Source organism: Telopea speciosissima, chromosome 4, assembly GCF_018873765.1.
Source record: "Telopea speciosissima isolate NSW1024214 ecotype Mountain lineage chromosome 4, Tspe_v1, whole genome shotgun sequence".
Lineage (NCBI taxonomy): Eukaryota > Viridiplantae > Streptophyta > Magnoliopsida > Proteales > Proteaceae > Telopea > Telopea speciosissima.
In genome coordinates, this window is record NC_057919.1 from 24234158 (window position 1) to 24248042 (window position 13885).

The 13885-nt window shown below is 41.4% G+C and overlaps 1 pseudogene; it reads left to right on the top strand.

Annotated features, from left to right (window-relative positions):
• Positions 1–1053: 1053 nt before the first annotated feature.
• Positions 1054–1713, top strand: LOC122659105 (annotated as a pseudogene).
• The last annotated feature ends 12172 nt before the right edge of the window (positions 1714–13885 follow it).

A 13885-nucleotide genomic window follows, 5' to 3' on the forward strand; every position in this document is an offset into this window, starting at 1 on the left:
GCTTCATACACCTCACAAGATTGAGGCGCTCCAGCCCGCATCCTCTAGAATTTCGTGAACAAGCCAACAGATTCAATCACAACCATTAGTTTTTGAACCACATCGCTCCCTTCTAGTAGAAGTAGGGAGGGGCAGCGTGATACGATCATAGGCTTTAGGGTATTCTGTTAGTTGTTAAGGGTAGATGGGTAATTTTATTAGATATGGCTTTATATAGTGTAAGGGGATCGGTTGTAAAGGGCATCAAGCATTATATGAAATCTCTTTTGTTCCTCTTCTTCTTCTAGGAGGTCTACTACGCCTTGAAGTAGCATCGGTTTCATCTTCATTCTTCCCTTCCCCTGAGAGAGTTCGTATCATTGGGGCTTTCATTGAGAGCTTCCTCCACCTCCATGGCCGAAGGAACTCGCTACCATCAACAGTAGTCTCTGTCCGAGATCCGCTTGCTCTTCGACTCCATTGATGCCAAGCTTTGCCGCCTCTTCCCTGCTTACTCTGCCTTAGCCCCTCACCTTCATCTTCTGTTCTACTAGCCACGTCTGCTTACTCCATCTTCTTCCCCTTCAATCGTTCTCTACTACCAAACCGAGATCTCGTCGTCCACCAATTCTCTCTCCCCTATCATGATTCCCCCACCCTTGCTTCCAACTCTGTCACTAACGACAATCACCGAGTTACCGGATGAAGAACTGCCAATACAGCCTGAGCCCTCTATCCCAGTCGATCCGAATCAGATCTATCAATCTTATAATCCAATTGAATCAACGAACGTTGTAGGCCGAAGATATTAGTTGCTGCATATTTTGGAGAATGGAAAGGCTGGGTCCTTGAAATCACCAGAGGGTCTTAAGCAATGCTTTGCCAATTATGTTCCTTTATCTCCGATCAGCTTCTTGGAAAGAGTCGCCTGGGTTTGCCGAGATAGACACTATTGTTGGATCTTCGTTCAATTTTTCCCAGATGCTTGATGGTGTTTACAGCGTGAATGTGTTTCCACCCATTCCGCCATGGCCACCACCGGAGCCACCACCACCTTTGCCCGCATCACAGGGTGTTTTATTTGTTGTGTTCAGAGCTTGTAGAGAAGAGAAGAACTGGAGGGAGAGAGAGGAAATGGAAGGCAAGGAGGAAGATGTCAAGCTTGGAGTGAACAAGTACTCAGCAAGGTAGCCCATAAGAACTGCAGCACAGACAAACAAGGGCTAGAAGGAACCACTTACTGCTCCTTTATTTGAGGTTGGGGAGCTGCAATCATGGTCTTTTTGGAGAGCTGGAATCGTAAAGTTCATGGATACTTTCCTCTTCCTATACCTTACCGTCTTGGCTGTCATGATTGTGAAAAAGTCTCCTAACATGTGTTCCTCTATGGTTATTCAAGGTCTTGCTTGGGCCTTTTGGGGTATGATATTTGGCCTTGTCTATTGTACCATCGGCATCTCAGGAGGACACATCAACCCAACTGTGGCCTTCAGTTTGTTCTTGGCGAGGAAGTTGTCTCTGACGAGGGCAGTGTTCTAAATAGTGATACAATGCCTTGGGGCAATCTATGGTGCTGGTGTTGTGAAGGGATTTGAGAAGTCTAATTACAAGATGTTGAGTGGTGGAGTCAATGTCGTCAAACATGGATACATCAAGGGCGATGGTTTGGGTGCACGAAAACTATTTGATCAAATGCCAGACAATCATCTGCTCTTCCCAGAGATGTTCAAGTAGCCCCCATTGAAGGATCAAAAGTCTGAGCAGCCAAGAACCATGCAAAGGGAGATCCGCTTCACAAGAACATTTCGATATTGAGCTTCTAGAACAAGGAGGAGAACACCATAGAAGCATTGAAGAGGAAGAAATAGTCCAAGACTTGAAAGCCAAAGTAGCTACCATGGAAATACAGGTAGACATACTAAGACAGAGCCTACGAATCATGAACAATAAGAAAAGGGGACCCATGTTAGTGAGGGTCTCACTTAGAACCTTGCACATGTAAATTTAGATGTGAAAGCTGCGAAGAGAAAGAAGCTATATGCTTTCAAATTGAAGAACATGTTTGAGCAATTGGAAGTCACACAAAATAAGCGACATCCTACATTGACCACCACTTGTTTGTGATATTGTTCGAACCTTGAGGACAAGGTTTTGTCCAAAGGGGATGGCAATTATATGATCATAGGCTTTAGGGTATTCTGTTTGTTGTTAAGGGTAGATGGATAATTTTATTAGATATGGCTTTATATAGTGTAAGGGGATCGGTTGTAAAGGGCATCAAGCAATATATGAAATCTTTGTTCCTCTTCTTCTTCTAGGAGGTCTGCTACACCTCGAAGTAGTGTTGATTTCATCTTCGTTCTTCCCTTCCCCTGAGCGAGTTTGTATCGCAACGATTGATGGGGGCTTACAGCAGCGGGGAGAGTGGAGTGCGGAGTTTGCACACTCATGAATTTAGGCCAAAACCCTAGGTGGGTTCATCAACCTTGACCATGTCCACAAAACCCTAGTTGGGTTTCATATGAAACCCCCTCTATAAGGTAAACTCAGCACAGAACGGACTAAAGCTTCTTCTCTCTAAGAGGCAATATATATTTACTGATACTTTCCTACATTAAAACTTTTACCTCTCCTTCTCCCCTGCTATTTTAAAATGCCCAAATCACCCTTCCTTATTCACCTGTTAACTGATTTATCATCTTTCTTCCTTTTTATTACTTTTTCTTTCATTTTTCTCTCCTTCTCCCTCCCCAACCCCCTCATCCTCTCTCACCCTGCCCCTGCTCTGTAACCCCGCCCTACCCTCCCGTATCCTTGCCCAACTAATTATAAACACATTGTGACGGTGGAATTAAACATTAATGGGTTGTGATCAAAGAGTGAATAGAAATCTCAATAATGAAAACGCTATCTACTTGTGCATGGTTTCCAGTCCATACACCATCGTCGAAGTTCTGTGCATTGCTATGGCGTCATAGTGAAACTTTAACAGCTTGGGACCATACCCGACGTTTCATTTTCTTTCTAGCTTCCAAATAAGGTTTTGCCACTTTCTTTGGGCCTTCTGGTGGCTTCTGCTGCAGACGTTGTATTCCATTAAAGGAATGCGAGAATACTTTTTGTGAATTGGTGGGTGACAGGTCGAACACATCATCCAACCGGAGATGTGCAGCAATTGCGTTGACAGATCAGATTGCTCTCCATTCTGTGACCACCTGCGTTCTTGCGTTCCCAAAAAAACAAAATTGTAGCTGGGTACAAGCTTGGTTTAGGTCTATGACAATAAATCTCCAATCTAAGGGACAAACCCTATAAATGTACATCGTTCATGGGTATGAGCAAGATTTTGCATCAACAAAAAAGGAATTATTTATAGATGATGCTCCTAAAAAATAGTTTCAAGTTAACCAAAAATCCCTAGAAGGTTAAGGGGTTTTGGGATTAAAACACTGAAGAGAATTATCTCGATTCTCATAGGCGTGAAGACGAACATATTGGTGAGATTGAAGCAGAAACCTAACCTGATACTTCTCCATAGAGGATGAAGATCTACAGGGATGGAGGTAACCAAATGACACCAACAATATCACACAACAAAATCTAACCAACGAGAAATATGTTGGAAACATCTTGCTCTATAGAGGGTGGGCCTTGGTGCAACGGTACTGTTGCTCCATTGCGACCAAGTGGTCATGGATTCGAGTCTAGAAACAACCTCTCTGAAAAAGCAGGGGTAAGGCTGCATACATTATGACCCTCCCTAGACAGAGGGGTAACATGGGAATTTTAAAATAATAGGGGAGAAGGATAGGTGAAACTTTTCCTTTCTGGGGGAATAAAAAAAAAAAAAAGTTTAGCATAGGAGACTTTGAGTAAATATAGGGTGAGTATAGGGGTGTGATAGCATTTGCCTCTCTTTGATGGTCAAACGTGGGATTCTTATAAAAGATATTGCCAAGAATCAAAAGAGTAAGGAAGACAACTTAGGAAAAAAAAAAAGAAGGCAGCTTCAAAGATAATGCATAATTGCAATTTGGGGAAGGGAGAGTGAAAGAATAAAGAGAAGCTTGCAAAGTCATAATATTGTAATGAATAATCTTTGTTGTTTTAAGATGTTGTAACATAGATAAATGCATGCTTTGAGTGGTGTCCTTCGCTTTAGATTCTGGAGTCTGAAATTGTTAGGTTTGGGTGTGTCTTGTATTCTACGGGTCTACATAATTATTATTTGGCTTGTTTTGTATTTAGGTCTAGTTTTGGGTCCATTATATGTACGGGGTAAAATTGTAATCATTCAAGGGCTAGGGTTTTTGGGTTCCCAATATATTGTCTTTGTGATTAAAACTTAAACACTAATGAAAGGGATCTCACTTTGAAAGGTGGAGAGTGTTTTTTCAGATTTATTGGAAAATCTATGGTTCTCTCAGGTGGCTGTAGGTATTCGTGTCACGCCCCCATCCCAACAAGGGATAAAATACATTATAAGGGGTGACTAGGACAACGCTTGTCATCCTACTAAGCGCCAGGATCAACGACACGGTGTCCCAACGCATCATAACTAATATTAAAATATAATATCGAGTGCGGAAAGGGAAATATTACATTCCAAATGATCGATGAGTTTTGCGAAGCGTATAAAATCAATAGTTACAAGATGATCAAAGCCTAGATGATAAATACCGTAGTTAATCCATTTTTCATTACCATCTAATAATGATTAAGAAGGGTATACAATAAATGCTTTTACATGGGCCTACGCCCTAAAATAAACAAAAGGGAACAAGTCCCAAGAATTCTCACGGCCCGTAGGCGCAATCGTCACAAGGACACCGTTGCCATGTTCCTCTAACACGACTTCCGGCTCCTCCGTACCGCATCATAATCTAAAAAATTGTGTACACGAGGGGTTAGCTCTCCAGGCAGTGAGGGGATGGGGATGCACAAACACACAATTCACATAGTCCAATGATGCATGCATATGTTAAGTAAATTTTCCACCTAACATCACAACTAAGTCGAGGTATATGCTCTGTGACAACTCGGGAGACACTGTGGGTCACTTAACTTATCGCCACAATGAAACCTCAATTGTCACGTGGGACCTACACCGATCGAAGCCTCCAAGACCACTCGGTGGCGGACCCGATAACCAATACTACCATGATGGCCTCTCCCACCTCCACGAGAATCCGGTGTGCGATTACCCAACACCTAAACCCCTGTTGGTAAGGGTCGTAGCATAAGGGTGTAAAATCCTAGCCACGACTACATGCAAGTCCTATCGTCCCGAGAGGTAATCGGGCGCATCAACTTTTCATCTGGTTTAGTGCCGGTTACACAAGACGGCACGGCAGCATACGATTCAACATGACATTCAACATAATTTTTCATAAATGTATATAGTGTTAGGGTTCCGGACCGAGACCCATCAAAGTAAAACATCTCCAATTAACATCATAACATTCATATATAAAAGTATGCAATATGCGCAAGCATGCTTAATAATTTATAATGATGACATAATATACAATGCAATAATAATATCAAGCCCAAACAACCAAACCCACTCACAATATGTGTTATGCCCCAATGTTATGAGTTGTCGCCTCGATCAAGCAATAAGCCACAAGATGAATATATTAACCTAAACAAAGAGTGAAATAAGGTTAAACGAGCGAAGGGAAAGGATCCCCAAAGGTCTCCCATAATCACTTAAGTATAAGGTTTCGAGAAACAAAGTGGTTGCGAGGAGTGGTTTCATGCCCAAATTCGCAACCACATGTAAATCCTAGGAAATCGGGAGTTCGGGACAATTTTAGTCAAGGTCGGATGCGGATGTGGTTTTGAAAACTGAAACCGAGTGTAAATCCGAACTTCACAGGGGCTCAGGACAATTTTAGTCAAGGTCGGATGCGGATGTGGTTTGAAAATCAAGAGTGTAAATCCGAGCCACAGGGCCTTCTCGGGAAGGTAATTTCGGGGTGGTTTCTTGCTAGGGATTCATTTTCCAAGGGGTTTAAAGGTAGGGAGGCTTCAAGAAAGCTTCCTCCAAGGTCCATTAGGGTTCTAAGACCTCATTAGGTCCATGTAATCCCATGGATTTAAGAGGGAAAACAAAGAGAACCTAAATTAGGACATAATAGGGTAGAAACCTTAAATTTCCTAAATGGAAAGAAGATTACTTAGGCTTAGGGCTTGTAATGGAGTGAAATAACTCCACCATAGTCTAGGTTTAGAGGTTCCATCGATTCCTTGGGTTCTAAGAGAACCCTAGGTCGAATCTCTCCCATTTTCCAAACCTCAAAACTCAAAATAGATGAAGAGATGTGGGTTTCAATGGCTTACCTTCCCCAATGTAGAAAAGCTCCACAAGGTGAGGTTCCAAGCCTTCAACCAAGCTTTTCCATTCCTCCTTCTCCTTTTTTTCCTTCCTTCTTTCTTCTTTCCTTCCTTCTTCTTTCTTCTTTCTTCTTTCTCTCCTCTTTCTCTCCTCCACGATTTAGGTTAGATGGGAGAAGAAATGAAAATGAATGCTTCTCCCCCTTTGTCTTATTTATAGAAAATGGGCTTGGGTCCTTTAAGTTAAATGGGTCAAATAGCTAAATGGGTACTTTAAGTTAAATGGGTCAAATAGCTAAATGGGTGGATCCAAGATAAATGGGTCATTAGGCCAAATGGATAGTTTAAGTTAAATGGGTCAAGAGGGCTTAATGGGTTGACCCATGGTCTTATTTAGGAGTAAAGGAATGGGTTAACCCATCTTTGGGTCAAATAGAGTTAGATGGACCCTCAGGTTAAATTGCCACTTAAGCCCAATGGGCCTCTTAAGCTAATGGGCATGCCCACTAGTTATAATTAGGAAAGAACCTAATTAAAAGATGAGCCCACATGATATGGGTATAATTGCTCTTCACGCGTTTCCCAGGGCAAGTGGGACCCACAAATAGAATATTCCCAACTCAACTAAAATAGCCAGGCGGTCCAAATCTTGACCTGCACTTCGAGGGCATCGAGGGAAAAGGTAAATAAATAAACTTAAGGGCTAGAACTTACTATTTCCTTGTCATGGTTTGTCCCCCATGACCCGAATAGTTTCCTCCACGGGTAAACCCCTTCGTGGTCAATAATTTTGTAGTGGTTTGACCACTAGTGAGAACAGCTCACCGGCATACGTGGCGATGATAACCACACGTCACGGAAAAAAATAAAAATTAATTATGATCCGGTGCGGGTATAACATCCTCCCCACCTTACAAGAAATTTCGTCCCAAATTTGGCGACTAGGGTCTCAAGTGATAAGGATTGTTGGATAACAACATCCCAAGTCACCCACATCTTGAACTAAGTCAAAGGTCGGGTCAAGATGAGGCGGTGCCTACGTGGCACAAACAAGTCAGGTTCCACAATTCTCTTTTCCTTACGGTCACATTACCACGGGGTGTGGTTCACAATAACCCTAGAAAAACAGGGTTCTAACTACTAAGTTAAGTCTCAAGGAATAGAGTTCCCTAAATCTTCCGGATCGGGTGATACCATTCTAGCCTTCACTACTCGTGGAGTCTTGGGTTACGGGATTTAACTTGTCCATGTCCCAACATAGGGTTCACATTCTAAAGGCTTTCACATCGGTTGTCTCATTACCTAACCCAACTTTAGAATGATTTGGAATATTGATGGAATCTCCTATTGTTCACTCCGATAAAGAGAGGAACGCATTTGGTGATCCATTACCCCATTCATATCTGTCGTTGGAGAAGGTTTTGTTACATCCTTCGATTTTAGCTTTCACAACCTTTAAACCTATAACACAATTATCCCACAGGAAAGAGTCCACATCGGTCCTCTTTCGAGAACCAACAACCTTTACTAGCTTTTGTCCAAGTCAACTCTTCAAGCGGTCTCCATAATTTAACCTATCCGGTCATTAAATTCATTATTGATTACCCTAAGGTTTGGTCAACCAAGGTCGGGGCTCCAACTAGTTTCACAAAGAAGGTCGAGGTAAGTCATACTTGTAGTACCGGAGAATCACTCTAGTCACACAAGTCCAGGGTTCTAAGGGATATCTATATATATTTATCACACCAATATGTAGGCATAGATTCAATAATTACATTCAAATCCCTATGGACATATCTGTCATCTAGGTCAATCCACAAGAACAAGAAGTTCTAAGTACGGTTCACTAAGTCTCTTTTTTTTTGGAAAGTCAAATCACGGTGTAGGACTTTCTCTATGGGTCTAAACAAGGTTTGGATGGACCAAGTAAAGTTCAAATAGAGTCGTCACTAGCTTGAGGTGTTATGAATGACTTCCAAATACACGTGACCTTCATGGCTTACTCAAATAAACCAGTCTATTACTTTCCTTTCCTACGCACCCCATTGAGGGTCTCTACCCATATAGGTTTAGGTTTCCTATCCATAAGGTCCTAGGGTCTTTAAATTCATAGGATCGAAGGTCTTTATCCTCAAAGGTAACTCTTCTCCTTTTATGTAAGAGAGGAGTCAGCGGTTACCAATGCCTGCTACTTTTTATTAGCTGGCCTGATCAGATACAAGTCCTAACCTCTTTCAATTCAAGGTATTGACTAGACTTAGGTGGTTCCCACAAATGGGTCACACAACGGGGTGTCCGATCTAGGGTATAGGCACATAATCATCACATATAAGTGTAGTCAAAGGTCTCCAAAACAAGCTAAAAATCCTAAAAGAAATCGGGTGGACTCACGAGCGGTGTCGTACTCTGGGTCCGTTCGTGGCTCCTCTGCGAAAATAGGGAGAGCGAGACTAACGGGCGGATGTGGAATGCAAATCCGTTCGTTTGTCCAATCTCAAAAGTCTCAATGGCCGAGAGGGTGTAAGTCAAACGGTTTACGGACGGATGCATGAGTGTGGATCCGTTCGTTGATCGCATGATTTATAATGATAATTTCAAGTTTTATGCGGAGCGGATTCACGATAAGTGGATTCGCTCGTTCGTTCATTTGCAGAAATTTAACATAATAGAGCCGCGAGTTTTAAAACTCACTTTTGGCTCCAAAGAAAGGAACATAACCGCGAGGAGAAAAAGCTCTCACGGGGACTTCCGTTCAAGCTTCCCTCGGGTGGTTTTCTCGTAATCTTAAGCCTCGGGTTTAACTCTCACTTGTTCAAGATATGGCTTTCTTCCCATTTCTACTTTCTCTTTTCTTAGATTTGGGATGAATCATCTCAAGTTGTGATCATGTCTTGATTTTGCTTGTAATCCCATAGCCATGTACACCAAATCCATACCAAAATTGATTGGCGAAACTAGGGTTTTGGGTGTAATCAAGTCCTATTTGATCGATGGCACTAAGTTGTTGGATCCTTGTTTGATTATTGCATCTTTTATAAATTTCAAGTCTTTGCAAGTATTTTAGAGATTACCACTATCTTGTCATGTCTAGTTGAATTTTACTTGGATTATGCCCAGGTTTTGGTTGTGGTAAAATCCTCAATTCATAATATTTTGGAGAAACTCTTCAAGTTCAAATCTAATTCTTTTACATGTCATAAAATTTCATAGAAATTTATCACGTTGTCTTATCTTCAAGCATATTCTCTTGTATACATAATTATTGATAAAATCCTTAGAATCTTTCCTCTTTTCCTCAAATAAATAATTCTTGTCTCTTGTTGGGGTATTTTCATCCAATAACTTGCTTGTTTGATATTGGTTGGGATGTAAAGTAGTCAAAAGTATATGTTGTTCACATTGATCTCATTATTCACATCCACGCATTAGGAATCTCACATGGATTTTTACATGTGCATTGATCTTATTCATTTCTCTTCACTCCAAACATCTTCCTATGGTTATCGTGTCTCATTTTCCCTTATATGCTCTTGTCACAATATAATTTTCACATCTTGTAGACATTTCACTTCTATACTTTTATTTGCCAAGATAAAGCTTAAGTTACCGGGGTAAGATATGCCACAAGAGGGGCGAGGGAAACATCAAATAGAGGTAATAAAAGCCTAACATAGGTTGGTTCATCAAGACAGGCAAGAAAATCCTTTCGGCATGGGCGGTTTTAGGTGTGGTTTGGTAAGTTGCAACCACAGGTAAATCCGAGCTTTCCAGAACCAATTTTGTTATTAGAAATTCACGATTCTCGTCGGTTTCACAAAATTGAATCCACGAATGAAACCGCATGGCCCAAAAATTAAAATTTTAAAACCCACGACTTAGAGGTTTATTTCCCTCCTTCAAAAAAAACACAACTCTAATACATTTGAAGAACCAAAAGCCGTGATCGTTCTTGCTCTCTCTTCCCTCGGTGGATTTTAGTGCTCCCAATTACTCCTCAACAACATCCAATCGCATTCACGTAAGATCTCTCTCTCTCCCATCGATTTCTCTCAAGGAGAAACCCCAAACTTCGATTTCGAGGTTTATAAAACTTGGGGTTTTTGTTTTCTTTTGCTCGGTAGGCTACTCACAACCTAATCTTAACCATTTTCTCACCATAAGCAACCTATACAAAGGCTTGCATACAATCTTGGCATCTAACTCAAGGATTTAGGTTGGATTTTGGAAAAACCAAAACCTACTCGAATTTTTCTCTTCTCTTTTGCCATGTATGAATCGGTCTTACTAGATAGGGCTTAGTTTACATCCTTTGAGTTGTCACAAGCCAACTTTACTTGTTTCTCAAGATTCACACTTCCAATCACAAAATGGCCCAAATTTTATTTATTTTTTTTGAAGCCCAAGGCATGCTCCATGATCGAACAAGTCTACTTCTTGTTTGAACTTACTACTTTGCATAAAGCATTATTTTCTAGGCATATTATGACCATGAATCTTCATTATTTATCGTGTCATTCACATAATGGTCATGCCTTTTCTTTTTCCCCAACTTCTTAGATCACAATTGGATAAAATCAGAATTTTCTAGCCTAAGAATCCTGCCGTAATTTAATTTGCTTTGAAAGGAAAATTAAGGGCTAGGTTTTGAACTTCACAACCTTACATTGATCATCTACTTAGGCCTTAGCATTCAAGGTACTAATTTGCTATCTATTTGACTCTTGGCTGCGAGTTAAAACAATTAGTGGCCCCATGAGCACGGCGTACATGCGTTGAACAAGTTGCACCAACTGTCCTAGATCCACTATGGTTTCAAAAGATAGAGGACCAAGAGCTTTACCCGGACTACTTCCGCTTTAAAAATATAGTGGAAGGGCGGGATGTAGTGTTGGATGATCTCAAAGCTTACATGGTGGGGCGGAGATTCGAGGCATTGGGGTGGACCAACATTCTCAACCTTCCGAACCATACTACCTACAACTCATTTGCCATTCTATACAAATGCGGACACCGACAACCCAGGCATACGAGAATATCGGGTTGTTTCATGTGTCGGGGGTTCCTATAGCCTTCATTGCAGCACGGTTGGCGGTGTTATCAACGTGTCCATTGGAGGAGCAAGGACCTATTGTTCACTTAGAAGGAATCCTATACCTTATTCAAGTGGGAGGTATTGACATTCGACGACCATAAGGTAGCTGAACCTACAGTGGTGGATGGCTTTGATGAGGTCACGAAGCAACTCTTCGACCGGACTCGACGCCTAGAGGGTATCGAGAGAGGGTAGGTGACATCGACACCTTTCTTGGTCGCGGTGGTGGCGGTGGTGCAAATGACTAGCCCGACTTTCTCTCAACAAATTGAAGTTATCCGGATCGGTTCTTCTAGTTCTTATCTTAGGATGACCAATTTGGAACTTTTGAAAATGGTAGACTTGTATATTTAATCCGAGATGAGCGGAATCAAATGTTTTTAGTTGGAGCAGATGAGATCTTGCATTTTGAGTTGGGAAAGACACAGTTATGCCGAAGTAGAGAATCGGAACAATCATGGTGTTTAGATTAGTATCTTTTGATTGAGCAGGATAGAATCATATGTCTTTGTTGGAATAGATGAAATCATGAATGTTGAAATGGGAAGGATATGATCGCCTCCCAAGAAGATTTGAAACAATTGAATATTTGTAATTAATCTTATACGTATCTCTATGTATTTGCTTACTTCTTTCTTGTTTAAATCATTGTTGATAATTATGCTTGGTTATAATTGGTTCATTATTGTTTATGAATTTTAACATATAGTTACTCATTTATGACCTACTTAAGGCTCAACCAAGCAATTTCAAAGTTGTAGCTTAATGACTATGGTTCAAGTCCTAAGTGCCATGTTGCCTATTATCTTCTAAGTTTTTGTTTCACCACAACCAGTCTTCTCCTATGTCGCACACAATCATTTATGTTCTTGAAGATTTTTAGTTTTAGAACCTAATTGTGGAGAGTAAATCAAGAATCGCGAGGCGTGGTCGGTGCGAGAGCATCATTGCTCGATACCACTCTATCACGCCCCATCCCAACAAGGGATAAAATACATTATAAGGGTGACTAGGACAACGCTTGTCATCCTACTAAGTTGCCAGGATCAGACACGGTGTCCCAACGCACGATCATAACTAATATTAAAATATAATATCGAGTGCGGAAAGGAAATATTACATTCCAAATGATCGGTAGTTTTGCGAGCGTATAAAATCAATAGTTACAAGATGATCAAAGCCTAGATGATAAATCGTAGTTAATCCATTTTTCATTACCATCTAATAATGATTAAGAAGGGTATAACGTAAATGTTTTTACATGGGCCTACGCCTAAAATAAACAAAAGGGGAACAAGTCCCAAGAATTCTCACGGCCCGTAGGCGAATCGCCAAAGGACACCGTTGCCATGTTCCTCTAACACGACAGGCTCCTCATACTGCATCATAATCTAAAAATTGTGTACACGAGGGGTTAGCTCTCCATGAGCCGGTGAGGGGATGGGGATGCACAAACACACAATTCACATAGTCCAATGATGCATGCATATGTTAAGTAAATTTTCCACCTAACATCACAACTAAGTCGAGGTATATGCTCTCTTGTGACAACTCGGGAGACACTGTGGGTCACTTAACTTATCGCCACAATGAAACCTCAATTGTCACGTGGGACCTACGCCCGATCGAAGCCTCAAGACCACTCGGTGCGGACCACGATAACCAATACTACCATGGTGGCCTCTCCCACCTCCACGAATCCGGTGTGCGATTACCCAACACCTAAACCCTGTTGTGGTAAGGGTCGTAGCATAAGGGTGTAAAATCCTAGCCACGACTACATGCAAGTCCTATCGTCCCGAGAGGTAATCCGGGCGCATCAACTTTTCATCCGGTTTAGTGCCGGTTACCAAGACGGCACTGCGCATCTGATTCAACATGACATTCAACATAATTTCTTCATAAATGTATATAGTGTTCGGGGTTCCGCACGAGACCCATCAAAGTAAAACATCTCCAATTAACATCATAACATTCATATATAAAAGTATGCAATATGTGCAAGCATGCTTAATAATTTATAATGATGACATAATATACAATGCAATAATAATATCAAGCCCAACAACCAAACCCACTCACAATATGTGTTATGCCCCAATGTTATGAGTTGTCGCCTCGATCAAGCAATAAGCCACAAGATGAATATATTAACCTAAACAAAGAGTGAAATAAGGTTAAACGAGCGAAGGAAAGGATCCCCAAAAGGTCTCCCATAATCACTTAAGTATAAGGTTTGAAACAAAGTGGTTGCGGGGTGGTTTCATGCCCAAATTCGCAACCACATGTAAATCCTAGGAAACCAGGGGTTGGGACAATTTTAGTCAAGGTCGGATGCGGATGTGGTTTAAAGCTGAAACCGAGTGTAAATCCGAGCTTCACGGGGCTCGGGACAATTTTAGTCAAGGTCGGATGCGGATGTGGTTTGAGCGAAACCGAGTGTAAATCCGAGCTTCACGGGGGCTCAGGACAATT